Source organism: Oncorhynchus masou, unplaced genomic scaffold, assembly GCF_036934945.1.
Source record: "Oncorhynchus masou masou isolate Uvic2021 unplaced genomic scaffold, UVic_Omas_1.1 unplaced_scaffold_4716, whole genome shotgun sequence".
Taxonomy (NCBI): domain Eukaryota; kingdom Metazoa; phylum Chordata; class Actinopteri; order Salmoniformes; family Salmonidae; genus Oncorhynchus; species Oncorhynchus masou.
Genome location: NW_027011112.1, coordinates 6,636 through 7,500, shown reverse-complemented (window position 1 = coordinate 7,500; position 865 = coordinate 6,636).

Sequence of the window (865 nt, the reverse complement as noted above, 5' to 3'; positions counted from 1 at the left end):
TCTCTCTGTCTTTCTCTGTCTCCCTCTCTCGCTCTCTCTCTCTCTGTCTCTCTCTCTCTCTCTCTCTCTCTCTTCCTCTCTCTGTCTCTCTCTGTCTCTCTCTCTGTCTCTCTCTCTCTCTGTCTCTCTCTCTCTCTGTCTCTCTCTGTCTCTCTCTCTCTCTCTCTCTCTCTCGCTTCTCTCTCTCTCTCTGTCTCTCTCTGTCTCTCTGTCTCTCTGTCTCTCTCTCTCTCTCTCTCTCTCTCTCACTGGTTTCCCCTTCCTCTCTTTGGCCTCCTTTAGCCCTCCAACGAGGGCTTGGGGAATTTTATCTGCACTTTTGAAAAATGTAATAATAATAATAATAATAATAATACCAGTTTTATTGATGTAAATGATAACACTGATAATGCTGAAGACGATAATGAAGGGAGTAGGATCTGAAGGGGTGAGCAGCGGTAGAATGGAGAAGTCTGGTCTGAGGTCGTCCGGTCTCGACGTAGGATAGGTTTAAGTCCCAAACGGCACCCTATTCCCTATGTAGTACACTACTTCCTAATGAGCTCTGGTCAAAAGTAGTGCACTACATAGGGAATAGAGTGCGATTGGGATTGAACCGTGATTCAGGTCCGGAGGTCGGTTTGGGTCAGTCAGGGATCTGGAGCTATAGGGATATGAGGAAGAGATGATTGTAGATTGATTGTGATTTGTAGACTGTGCATCTATTTGTCTGTCTGTAACTGTGGAAGACCAGGGGCAGGAGAATCTCTCATTTCATGATTTTGTCTAAACCGCTCTGTGTAATGTTCTGGAAGAGAGAGTGGAAACATTTGTATTTTTCTGCTAATTCTGCTGTTTTCCCCTGTTCTGTCCGGACCTAATCAAC